Consider the following 13,302-nt stretch of genomic DNA (forward strand, 5'->3'; position numbering starts at 1 on the left):
AAAAAATCTTTTTGGGCCCGAATCCATTTTCTTTAAAACGAATAATCATCAACAGCAGCAACTACCTACTCTGGATGAAATTGAATGACCGATTCAATTTTAAAAGGATATAGCTATCCTTCCAACGAATGGTTCAAGTTGTCTTTATTTTTCATACAAAAAAAAAAAACGTAAGACTAGGTCTAGGAGGACTAGTTTTTTTTTCAGATATGAAGACAGGTCCGTATAGTGGGTATCCGTATTGATTTTGGAGGTAAGGAAATGATTTTCTTGCTTTTTGCATCATTTAATATATTTACATAAAAAGAAAGAGGAATAGAAAATTTCATTTTTTTTTTTCACTTTTCTTTTTATTTCATTTAAAAAGAATTCTCTATCTCTAAATTATTGTATCTCAAATGAAGTTTTGACATCACAAAAATTGTTATTGACTGAATTTGTTTGGGATTTTATTGTTCCTTGAAGTCGTACTTCGAATTTTTAGAATTATTTACCGAAACTATATAGGTTGTGATGTTTTTTTATCAAAGGCTGAGGTAGGCTCGCCGGTTCCAAGGGTTTTGCAGAAGAAAGCACAGTAAAACTCGGCTATAGAAGAAACCAAAAACTCAAATTCTTTATTTTCACTATAGAATCGTTCTTTATTGTTCTGTACTGTCTTTAAATAACAATTTTTAATAAAACTTATAAACTACTTAAAAATAATGCCCAATACTCCAAGAGAGCAGGGGATCTCGGACGGAGATAAAAGAAATAACTCCTACGGTGACCAAAATTATGACCAAACTCCAAATGAGATGGTGGCTTCGGATAGAAACGGGAATTATGACCAAATTATGGTGGCTTCGGGAATTATGGCCAAACTATAAATGAGATAGTGGCTTCGGGAATTATGACCAAACTCCAAATGAGATGGTGGCTTCGGATAGAGACGGGGATTATGACCAAACTCCAAATGAGATGGTGGCTTCGGAAAGAGACGGGAATTATACCTAATGGTAGGAAGTAATGCCCTTAACTCAAAGTGAGAAGGGGGACTCGGAAAGAGACGCTAAATCTACCTAGCTAACTTCAAAACGGAAATTTGCCAAAATTCAAAAATTTGGAACAATACGGTATATCTGTTATGGCTTAAATAGGAGTATTGAGGGAGAAATCGTCTACTCGAAGTAGATTCAAAAGATCATTGGTTTATTCGAAATTTGTTTACTTCTACTTAGTAATATTTTTACACAAAGCAAGTGTGAACTATATAAAATTAAACGGTAAAATTAATGTTAAATTAATAATAATAATAGTTTTTAGTATAAAACAAAATGTATGTTGTCGTGTTTGTGTTGTTGCTATTGATGGCATAATCCGGGACGTTCAGTTGTTTCGGTATCAGTTTTATAGTCTGGGATGGGCGGTTGCCAAATAGTTTTAATTAAATTGATTTCTTTTTGTTGCTGTTGATGGCATAGTCTGGGACGTTCTATTATTTTGATTTCGGGTTTATAGTCTGGGATGGTTGGTTTCCATACAGCTTTAATTAAATTGGTTTGCGGTGGAAAGGAAAGTGTGACGCTTCCTTACAAGGTATGTATAATTTTATGTTATCACCCACATCCTTATAATTTCAGTGTCTTCTTTGTCTATCATGTGCATTTTAACCAATAACAAGCTAATAGCATCATTTAAAAATAAACCTTAGCTTATGGCAAATGATCTTAGGATATTTTTTGTTGCTGCATCTCATGAAACCAATACAATCGGACTTCCCTGAAAAAAAATTTGGGTTCAAAAATCACTTTATTGTTTGAAAATAAGAATCGTCATAGCAAGTTCCAGGGTTGGTTTTTTTGAAAATAGGTACTATTGAAGTGCTTTCAGGCCGTATAGGTCTCATTCGTATCGATGCTGGGTATTTTTTGGGCATTCTCCTTTAACAATTTTCCAAATGGTCTTATCTTAACTAAAACAATCAAAAAATCTAAAATTGGTAAAAATTGAACGAAGCTAGATTTTTGCAATGGATGAAAAAGCCTGAAAAACCGTTTTTTTTGGCCCTAAGTCCAAATTTTGAGGGTTTAAAGGAATTTTTAAATGCCGGTTTGTAATCAGTGTAACAAGCTCAACAAAACGTCATAGGTTTCCGCCCGCGTATATTTTTAGTTATATTTATTTTTATAAATATTTATTGCTGAAATTTTGCTTGCCTGGAAATATTTTTTTCTACGGAATTTATCATTGTTTATTTCGGGATTCGTATGAAGTTTCCGATACGAATGATATTTGTGATTAGCCGAAATAAGTTTGAAATTAAACAAAAACAACTGATTATAATATTTGATTTAACAGTTGAACAGAACAGGACAAAACAGACTCACTAAATAGAACAATGAATGACAGATCCTAGTAACGTTTACAATTTTTTTTAAGTGTGAAAGAACAAGATGTAAAACCAAATTTTCCTCCTGTGGGGCGTGGACCCCACGTAGGAAAACACTGCTATACACGTTTCCATGTAAATATATCTCATTTAAGATAAAACTACCTAATTGTAGGTACATACATCAATAACTAAGACAATCATTCTTGACTGCTGCATTCAAATTTGTCCACATTCTTGCAAACTTTTGGTCTCACTGAATATTGAGTGAGTGAAATCAACAATGATGACATTTACAAATCAATAATTGCGTGAACTACAAACATGCAACTTGCGTCTCCATGGGACATCATCACAACATAATATAATCTTCTTGTAAGTGTAACCATCATCAAACGTTTGTGGTATATAAGTTACATCAATCTTAAAAACCTTCTGCGAAAATGTTGTCAAATTAATTGGATTCCCCCGAATTAAGAATTTTAGATGGTACTGTAGCAGAAGAAGTTACTTACGATTCACAAGGTATTAAAAATAGAGTTTCATATGAAATTCCTTAGATTGAACCAAAATGTTTTCAATCTGCATCAGTATCTATATCTCATGTATCTTTATACGATTCTCTTTAAAACAGTAAATTCTTGTTTGGATTCATTCCATCTGAAAATGATTACGTTTGTGGAAACATACATTTGTAGGTACCTAAATATTTTGAAAACTTTCGTACTTTGGTTGTTTTCTGTTAAGCTCAAGGATTGAATTTTAAACTATCGATCGATAGATGGTGTTGACTGAAACAAAAGTCCTCAACGCAAAAGTGGATGGCAAAGAGAAGAAGTATATTGTGTTATATCTAATGTAAGTATCATGAAGGTTTATAAATAGTTACAATATTATCCTTTTAATATAAATTTTACTTGATGATGTCTCAGCTAGGTGGAAATTTGCAAGTATTCTGTCTATCTGTGTGTCTGAATCGAGGTGCATCATAACCTACGGAAGATATATGCTAGAAACCTGGTAGTTAAGAGGTTTGGGTGGTTCTTTAGAGGACATTAATTTTTTTTTCATAATAAAATATTCATTTAAGTTTAGTTTATTATTTATGTAAAAATTTTCAAAAAAATGTAAAAAAGTATTTAGTTGTTTTTTAAAATAAGAAAATGTTTTTTTTTTTTAAATGATTTTAATTTTTAAATAAATTATGAATTTTTTAGAATTTTTTTTGAAAATTGTATAAGTATACAAATTTTCAAAAATTTTTCAAACGAAAATTTGATTTGCCAAAAAAAGAAAATAATAGTCGACACATAAAAAAAAAATGTTAATAAAATTCATTAATCCGTTAAAAAAAAAAAAATGATTTTCAAAAAACAAAACTTTTTTAAAAAATCCAAAATTTTTATGCTTGAACAAATTTCGTGTGTTGTTAGCAATTTTAACAAAACTGCATTTTCAGTTTAAAAAAAATTAAGGTATTTTCGTTTTTTAAATCACTGATGTCAACTCTTTTGACATATTCAATGAATATTATTCATGCATGACTTTTTAAGAAAACGAATTATTCATTATCAGAAGTCAATATTTTATTCACTAACGACACTAACCACAATTTGCTGACCCATGCTGTTACATGTTTACCTCATAGAGCAACATTTTGTTTAATATTTATGTATATCTACATATTAAACAAATATTTATAATTATTACTTATTTATTGTTTACAGAAGGATTCATAAAAAAAATAAAGCCACACAATAATGTGTAGTGTACAATGTACTGTACACTATACATGTACACATAAACATGTATACACAAAAATGATGCAGTTTCATTATGATAACGTAAACATTATTTGAAAATTAGTTTGTTGGTTGATTTAATTTCTCACGAGACAACCGCCATCTGTTATGATTTTAATAATACTGATTTTTTTGCAAGACAAAAATATGAATATTAATGAAAATAAACGCAACTGCACTGATTCAGTTTGAAAGCCTAACCAGGAAGAAGTGTCAGGAAAAAAACCGACAAGTATGCAAACAACATAATGGTTGTAAGTATTTTCCCTGCTAATTAAATCATATGGAGCTTTTAATAAATCGGTGAAGATTATTAATATCAACGGTTATTAACTTATATGAGAAAAAGCTGGAAAAGAACAGCCAAACAATTTCTGCAGATATATTATGATACCGCCGAATCTTGTGGCGTCTATAGGTACCTACATAAGAAGCAACACCTTACTCCACTTCAAGCTGCCTACGCGTGGATAGCCTTTTGAGGAACGAATTAGAGATCGCAAAGGCCTAAACTTCGTATTAAGAGTCACTGTAAGTCACTTACAGTGGGGAATATAATTTTCCAATATTGAAAAAAAAAAAAAAAATTAAAAGAAAAACTAATCAAACATTTTCTTGTTATATCATTTCCCTCTCTTTTAATTTTACAACGCGTTCATAGGAAATTTCATGATAAGAATAAAAGAAAGCTATTCCTCCTTTAAATTCCGTTAATCATGAAAGCCAGATAAAAAAAAAAACACGCAAAACTTTAAAAACTTTTTTTTTTTTTTTAATTTTCAATGATAAAACAAAAGTTTGTTTGAAAGTCAAAAGTATTTTATAGCCCAGGGAAATTAGTAATTTAAATCGCATTTTTCGCGGGACAAAATTTTTTTCATGGAATGTGTTCGGGTGGTTGTCCTTATCATAAAAGTCAATTTGTTGGGAAAATTGGAGGTTGGGAACAGCCGCCATCTTGGAAAAGAGATTGGTATCGTTTTTATTGAATAGCTCCATTGTTATTCATTTTAACAGAAAATGACAAAGGTAGGACTTATTAACAATAAAATTATCTAAAAAATGATATACAAAACAATTCCGTGAGTTGATTAAATAAAATTTTATAGTTGGTCAAAGTGCGGGTTTGTATCGCAAGGTTGGGACAAAATGACATTTTTTCATATATCTGACGAACTTTTGATTTGTTTGGATAATTCTTCAAGAATGAATTTTAGTACTTATAATTACCTATAAAATGAGCCCACAATCGTTATTGTAACCATCGTATTGTAGAAATAATCTAACTCCGAAACTCTCCATGTACTAGTCAAAAGTGAGAAAAAAGCTAGTTTTTTGCTAGTAGGCCGAGACAATTTTGGGAGTAGAGGTATAACCAAAATATAAGTACGCAGTTTTGCAGCCATACTCGTGTTTATGTCGATTTCAAAGGTCTAACAACTCTAATTTTGGGCTTTATACGGTTTTTGGGGGGTTAAATGACGTAAGTTTTCCAGTTAACGTGAATGGGCTAAATTTATACTATTTGAAATTATAAATATACAAGCTGATGCTCTATCATTTTTCCTAAATCTGGACACCCCAATCTTGAGGATGTGACCAATAGAACTCAAGATATAAGCCGTTTATACGATTATGTTTTAGAGGCTTTTTTGTTTCGATTTTTGTTTGTTTATTTGAATTGAAAAGCCTGATATAGTTAGTTAAAAAAGCTTATATCGTGAGTTCTATTAACCGCATAGCCGAGATTGAGGTGTCCAGATTTAGGAAAAATGATAGAGCATCAGCTTGTATATTTATAATTTCAAATAGTATAAATTTAGCCCATTCACGTTAACTGGAAAACTTACGTCATTTAACCCCCCAAAAACCGTATAAAGCCCAAAATTAGAGTTGTTAGACCTTTGAAATCGACATAAACACGAGTATGGCTGCAAAACTGCGTACTTATATTTTGGTTATACCTCTACTCCCAAAATTGTCTCGGCCTACTAGCAAAAAACTAGCTTTTTTCTCACTTTTGACTAGTACATGGAGAGTTTCGGAGTTAGATTATTTCTACAATACGATGGTTACAATAACGATTGTGGGCTCATTTTATAGGTAATTATAAGTACTATAATTCATTCTTGAAGAATTATCCAAACAAATCAAAAGTTCGTCAGATATATGAAAAAATGTCATTTTGTCCCAACCTTGCGATACAAACCCGCACTTTGACCAACTATAAAATTTTATTTAATCAACTCACGGAATTGTTTTGTATATCAATTTTTAGATAATTTTATTGTTAATAAGTCCTACCTTTGTCATTTTCTGTTAAAATGAATAACAATGGAGCTATTCAATAAAAACGATACCAATCTCTTTTCCAAGATGGCGGCTGTTCCCAACCTCCAATTTTCCCAACAAATTGACTTTTATGATAAGGACAACCACCCGAACACATTCCATGAAAAAAATTTTGTCCCGCGAAAAATGCGATTTCATGCCCATATTTTGACTAATTTCCCTGAGCTATTAAGACCTCATCCCATTTTATTTTTTTTGCATCGAAGAAAAAACTACATTTGAAGAAGAAAACTTCACCGCATTTTCTTACTTTTTTCGCAGCAAAAAGTTTGAGGCATAGATTTCAGCGTTTGGATTTACAACCAAATACAAGTGAAATTCACGATTGGGTCTCATGTACTTGCGCTTTAAAAAAAAAAAAAACTTTAATGTTCAAGATCTTAATGACAAAAAAAAAACATTGAAGGAGCAATTATAATTTATTTTTTTGTTTATGGAATTTCATAAGGAATGGAAAATCGTTATGTATATAGGCCGGACCTCATTTGCTTTTTTTTGAAAATTAATGAAGACATCGTCTCCAAATAAATAAAAACTATAGAACTCATGGAGAAATTTAATCTCTTGATTCTATGTTTTTATTGTTAATAAATATTTATATTGTAAAAAAAAAATAAAATTCGGAAGCAAAAATGTTAATTAGTGTGGTGCAAAAAATGTTTCTTTATTTCATATTTCGAAAAATTTGGATTTTTATAATATCTAAGGTCCTGCTTTTTGAGATGATGAGTTTAAATTAAAATTTTTCGTAATAGGGTGACTCAAAAAAATCCTTTACATTTGCTTGTGAAAAATTAAAAAAAAAATTGAGGTGGATATTATTTTAACCAAATTATATAAAAAAAAATGACAAAAAAATTTTTTGTTATTGATTGAAAAAAAAAATTGATTTTCACTACAGAGAAAGTTTGTAAAACGTGGTTAGTGAAATAATGTAAAATTGAGTAATTTCGAATTCGGGGGTTCATTCATTGAATCAAAATCGATCTAATTTTTGAACACCCTAATTAAAAAAAGTTTTCTCCCATTGGCAATTTGTTTCAAATGTGCACCACGGGTGTTTTTTTTTAATTCCATCAATAAAAGTCGAAGAAAGTATTTTTTTTGCGCCATCCTAAAGCATTATTTTCGGGAACTGAAAAAGGAAATATTTTTTGCTCAAACATTATTCAAAAAATTGATTCCGTGGTCATTTTTGGTTTTCGTCAGACGTTTATGAACATTCAGTGACTACTGAAAATTGTTTTGCATGGAAGCGATTTTATAATGTATACTGGCTGCCGGTTCGCTCAAGACTGTCTTGTCAAAACCGTGAATTTTGGGAAGAATCTTTTATGACATGGGGATGGGGTGGCATTTCAAATAAGGTAAAAGTAATCTGGTTTTTGTGTCTCGTTGTTCTAATGTACTATAATGCTCGACACTTCCTTAAGGAAGTTGGTATTTGCCACGATATATCTGGCTATCGCGATAGTCAGAGCTTAGCCTAGACTTAAACCGTATTTAAAATTTATGGGACAAGCTTAACCGAAGCGAATGATGTAAATAGGCTATTATTGCTATTTTTATTTTATTATACATAGTAAGGAATACAGAACTGCTGACCATAATATAGTCTGGGATTGGTGGTTATTGGTTGGAAATATATGGAAGTAGTTGAAAGAAAAGTGTTACGCTTCTTAACAATGCTTTTTTTTTTCAAAGTTGAAACTACTATAATTTAACAATGGTTTTTGTTTAAGAAATCACTTAAAATGTAGATTGTTTTAGTTTGGTTTTAAAATAAAATCATTAATTTTTGCTTGTGTCTCTTCAAAGCATTTGTTCGGATTTTAAAATCTTTGTTAAATTTTATTTAATGCGTTAATGTCATAATGTCATTCAACATCCAATGTTGAATCTTATAAATGACATTTGGAATTACCCTTTCTTTAAGCCACACCCACAGTGGCATAGTAAAAATAAACTCCAGCTCGCAAATTCCTTTAATTTAAAAAACAAATTCTTCACACCATTGTGTTGTGCCTTTTTCCTTGCGTAGGAATTTTCTGTGTTTTTTTTTTTTTTCATCATAAATGTCATAAATGCGTAGGCCAATTTTATTTATACAAAACATTTTGTCGTAAGGTCTTATATCTATCGTCAACCAAAAGAATTTACGCTCTTGCTTCGGATCATCTCACACAATCCTTTGTCCCTGATTTATTAGATCCTAAATCCCAGATAAAACTAGCTAAGCCTATAAAGGATATGTGCGTTATTTCGTACCTACATATTATTTGCTTGTTCCCTTTCTCTTTTCTTCTTCACAGAAAACTATTTCGTTTCCTCTAAAAATAAACTTTCTCTATATATGCCTCTTCTGTGTGTAGGGTTTGATATATTTGTTGGATGGTCAGAGTATAAACGACTCAACTTGTGGCTGATGGAAAAAGAAAACAAAAAATATATGCACACCAAGCAGTTTTACTGCTGATATCCTATATAGGTACAGAAGGTTCCGTACAATACCAATATATATCCATCCTCTAAAGCTTTGTCCGGTATATATTTGAGATTTGACTTTGGCGATAAAATAAGTTGCCGACATTGATGACTAGCTAAATAACAGCTGGCTCTCATAAGTCATAAACGCAAACAACGTTCTGTCGTACATAATAGCAGAGAGACCAGGTCCATAATATGAAAATCCTTTGCCATCAACCACGTGCACTAATTCAATATGCCTCATAAGCTTTGAAAGGTATTTGCCAAACGGCTAAGGAACAAATCTTTTTGCATTGTCATATCCGAAATAGAACTAGCAAGTTAGAAAGTGAATATGTGCTTACGTGAAACAAAATATATGAATTTAGCAGTTTGGGTAAAATTCTTTTTTTTTTTTTTTTTTGTGTTTTGTTGAGGCAATTTGAGAAGAAAAGTTGGAAAAAGTTAGTGATTCCTTGAAATTTGTATATGTTTTGCAAGAGTTCAAGTCACGCGTTAATTGGGGTTAATCCGAAGAATTCGGGATGTTTTCCCTAAAGATTATATTCGTATGGTATGTTGTGGGAAGAATTTCCTGGAATGTTGTCTGCTTTCCAAAAAGTTAAACAGCTAAGCAAGATAAATAGAAAGTTTAACCAGGGATGGTGGCAGATTTTTTATGGCCCTAAATTAAAGGCGCTACTTATTACTTTGTCCTATTTTAATTCAAAGATAATTTTACCAGCAGAGCGAAAGGGAAGTGAAACAAGGAATAAAACTTACTAAACTAATCAAAAATTAGCTTAATTCGACAGAGTGTTTCTACCCATTTAAGGTGTAAAATAGATAAATAGGGCAGGAATTATGAAGTATGGTCTCCGGGCTCTAAACATGGAATCTTTAATTGAAAGTATTGAGGTTGCTCTAAAAGTATTTCAAGGCTGCGCGGCGAGTCCTTTTTCTCCTTTTCTCATTATATATTTGTTTTAAACGTTGTTTGACAAAGTGGGGTTACGCTATTTGTTGGTGCTGATGACCTAGCTCTACTAGCAACAGGATAAATGGAATTTCTTTTTTTCCACTTTAAATCGATGGGTACAAAACGCCTTTTCAATTGTCATTTGGAACTTCCTCTTAAAAATGCGATTGAATAGAAAAAAACGCCACAATAAAATGTACGACTGGTTTTTTATTTTTTAAAGTTTTTCAAACAAAATTGCGTATGCAATAGTAAAGAAACTATAATTTCTTTAATATTGCAATTAATAATAAATAATTATTACACTGGTCAACAAGGTTTTTGTTACAGGCACCAAGATATACTTTTCTATAGGTTTTTGGTGTGCTGAGCTCGAATCCGAAGTCAGAAAAATTCTATCACATCACGTTTTTAAGATAATCCCGTTAGAAAATCGAAAATGCCGCTTTTTACCAGTTTTCAAGATTATTTCTTAGTGTTGGGTTATTTGTTTCAAATAAATTTGTAGCGGTTTCTAAAATAACTAAATTTTGTCTTTCTAAATCCGTTTAAATCTCTTAAATATCTCTTTTCTTCTTCGAGAAATCTCAAGTTGAAATCAAGGTGTTTGGTATACAGGGTGTCCCAAAAGTTAACGTCGAAACGAAAACGGTAGATAGGGTAGGTGGTGACAATTATCAGAAAAATAATAAAAAAATCGCAGAAATATATTTTGGGAGTTATGGGCATTTGAAAAAAAGTCGAAAAAATGGTCACCCTGTGACGGTTTTTTATGTGCCGTGACTACAAATCTTAATTTTTCTCATTTTTTTCTTTTGTTACGGAACCTTGAATAACCCTGCTATCAAATGCATTCAAAAATTTTAACTCAGCTGCATCAGTTTTAAAGAGAATATTACTTTTTTACCCAACTTAGTACCAAAAAAATTTTACATGACTCTAATTCAATGAGCCATAGTGTAAAAAAAATGCACTACGATGTTTCGGCAAGTTGCCTTAAAAGTTGGTGTTTTTTTTTCTTAAGAAATCCGACTTTTTTTTAGGTAATTTTTCTATATTATTTAAGTTTTTGTATTCTGAAAGGTTCTGAAAGGGTACAAAACTTGAATAATATGGAAAATTTACCTCATAAAAAAGTCGGATTTCTTAAGAAAAAAAAATTTATCTCGGTTATTTATGAAATATTCCCAACAATGTTATACCATTTTGAAAAGAGAATTGAACACACCAACTTTTAAGGCAACTTGCCGAAACATCGTAGTGCATTTTTTTTTACACTACGGCTCATTGAATTAGAGTCATGTAAAATTTTTAAGTACTAAGTTGGGTAAAAAAGTAATATTTTCTTCAAAACTGATGCAGCTGAGTTAAAATTTTTGAATGCATTTGATAGCAGGGTTTTTCAAGGTTCCGTAACAAAAGAAAAAAATGAGAAAAATTAAGATTTGTAGTCACGGCACATGAAAAACCGTCACAGGGTGACCATTTTTTCGACTTTTTTTCAAATGCCCATAACTTCCAAAATATATGGCTGCGATTTTTTTTATTATTTTTCTGATAACTGTCACCACCTACTCTATCTACCGTTTTCGTTTCGACGTTAACTTTTGGGACATCCTGTATCTCATGATTATTTGCTTTAAATAGCAAATCTCGAAAAGTTCTTTGCCAATCGCTTTCAAATTTTGACACAACGTTCCATTTACATCAAAGCGTTACCGTGTCAGAGTGTTATACTAAATAATTACTATTGAGAAAAATATAACTTTTTTCTTGTTAAAAACAATATAAAAACTTACAGGAATGTAAATAAAACCTTGTGTCAAAATTTGAAAGCGATTGGCAAAGAACTTTTCGAGATTTGCTATCAAAAGCAAATGATCATGAGACATACCAAACACGTTGATTTCAACTTAAGATTTCTCGAAGAAGAAATCTGCTTTTTTACTCAAGGCTAACAGGGGTTTTATTTTTCTGTGTCATCTTTTTCATTTTTAGTTTCTCTAAAGGACAAGTGTTCGTTTCGCGTTAAAAATAAATGTTGAGGTTTTATTTAAAACCAACGTTACGATGCTAGAGAAGTCCAAGTGGTTTTTATCCATTTTCTCGAAAACGGATTTTTAGTTTTTCTAAAAAAATTAAAACGTTGCCGTTTTTCGTTTAAAACTTGGGTAATAAGACTATTTATAAGCCGACTTATGGCACTTATATTACGTATGAATAAATTAATGCACTTTTGAATCGAACACATAATTGTTAAAAAGAAATTCAAAGACTGTAAAAAAGAACAAAGAGATCAGGACGCTAGCTTGATGTACACCAATTTTTATTTTGAATTGGCCATACCCATTTTTTTTTTTTTCCAAAACTCAAAGGGTTTTTTCGTCTGAAGCAATCGTTCCGTCTTTCCTGGATTATTTCACACTTACTTCTTTGACACTCGACTGTGATGTCGGCTACTTCCTGGAAATTAAAGGACCTCACACGAAAAAGTGGTTTCAATCAAACACTCCAATGTTTTGCACAGAACTTGTTTTTGGTGTTTAATTGAAAAGACGTTTTCATAAAATTAGTGCGGGGTCCTTTGGAATCAATTTTATTGAAGCCGAATAGTTTTTTCAAAAACTAACTCAACAAAGGTTTTTTAGTTCGATATCAGAACAAATGTTTATATATTATATGTAGCTAGGTCCTCAAATTTTTGTTAAAACTCTTCATCCACTCTGTGAATTTACTGTCACCTGTTAGAATATTAGTTTTCAATTGATTTAAAACAAGAATGAGAATATTTACATTCTTGTTTAAATTTCTACATCAATTGAATGTGAGGGTGATTCGAATAAAACAAAAAAAAAATCATCAAGTAGAAGCGAATTTCATATCACTGAACCAAATCCTTACGTAAATACAACGAAAAAATTCGTTGAGCTAACAAAAATTTAATTAATTTTCAGCCGATGAAAAATTTAACTGGCTCAACGAAATGGCTTTCATACTTTAATGAAGAACTTCATCAATTAACGAAAACTGTCGTATTTTAATGAAATTTTTCATAAAAATTTTTGATCGAGAATTAATGAATTTTTACATAACTTTACGAAATTTTTTCATCGATTAACGTAAAATTTAACTGACCACGGTGATATTTTTCGTTAGTCAATGTATTTCTTGATTAGTTTATGTAAGGAACTTTCGTAAGCTAACGAATTTTTTCGTTAATTTTATGAAAATTTTAATTAAATTACGAAAAAATATTCGTTAGCTAACGAAACTTTTCGTTGTGTAAATTAATCTTTAAGTAAATTTACGAAATTTTTTTTCCTTGATTTTGG

General features: G+C 30.9%; 1 protein-coding gene across 3 annotated transcripts in view; it reads right to left on the reverse strand.

Moving 5' to 3' along the window:
• LOC129908438 (gonadotropin-releasing hormone receptor) overlaps positions 1-13,302 on the reverse strand; it is a 136,225-nt gene that overhangs the window by 20,897 nt on the left and 102,026 nt on the right. The window lies entirely within an intron of this gene.

The sequence above is a fragment of the Episyrphus balteatus genome, chromosome 2, assembly GCF_945859705.1.
Source record: "Episyrphus balteatus chromosome 2, idEpiBalt1.1, whole genome shotgun sequence".
Taxonomy (NCBI): Eukaryota; Metazoa; Arthropoda; class Insecta; order Diptera; family Syrphidae; genus Episyrphus; species Episyrphus balteatus.